At 51.7% G+C, this 406-nt stretch overlaps 1 protein-coding gene across 1 annotated transcript in view; it reads right to left on the bottom strand.

The window, feature by feature from the left end:
• The window catches only part of ADAMTS5 (ADAM metallopeptidase with thrombospondin type 1 motif 5), a 40,912-nt gene that overhangs the window by 40,038 nt on the left and 468 nt on the right, over positions 1-406 (bottom strand). The window lies entirely within an intron of this gene.

Raw genomic sequence — 406 nt, 5'->3', positions numbered from 1 at the left:
AAGCCCAAGAAGCGGAAAATGTCCTGGATTTCTGTAAAAGCCCCCTCCCTGTATCTTTCCTGTTGTTGTTGTTGTTATCCCCAGTCTGTCGATGTGAACAAGAGGAGAAGGGAGAGAAATGTGAAGATGAGAGGAGGTGGAACAATGAATTTATAGCGGAATGCCATCCTGCAATGGCAATTTCAACAATTCGTCACTGCAGGCTGCCTCTTAAAGGGAGAGCTTCAAAACCACCACTCCCACACTTCCTTCTCATTTAATCAGACAGAAGGAGAAACTTGAGGGGAGGCGGAAAGGGGGAGGGGGGGCGGCTTCGGGAGGAGGAGAAAACCAGCGAGAGTGAGCGGGAGAGAGGGAAGCAGGAGAGGAGAAGAGCCGGAGGAAGCCGGGAACGGGAAGAGAGGGA

The sequence above is a fragment of the Corvus brachyrhynchos genome, unplaced genomic scaffold (genome assembly GCF_000691975.1).
Source record: "Corvus brachyrhynchos isolate BGI_N302 unplaced genomic scaffold, ASM69197v1 scaffold55, whole genome shotgun sequence".
NCBI classification, from domain to species: domain Eukaryota; kingdom Metazoa; phylum Chordata; class Aves; order Passeriformes; family Corvidae; genus Corvus; species Corvus brachyrhynchos.
Note: the sequence above shows the minus strand (reverse complement) of the source record. Positions and strands in the feature narration are given on the sequence as shown.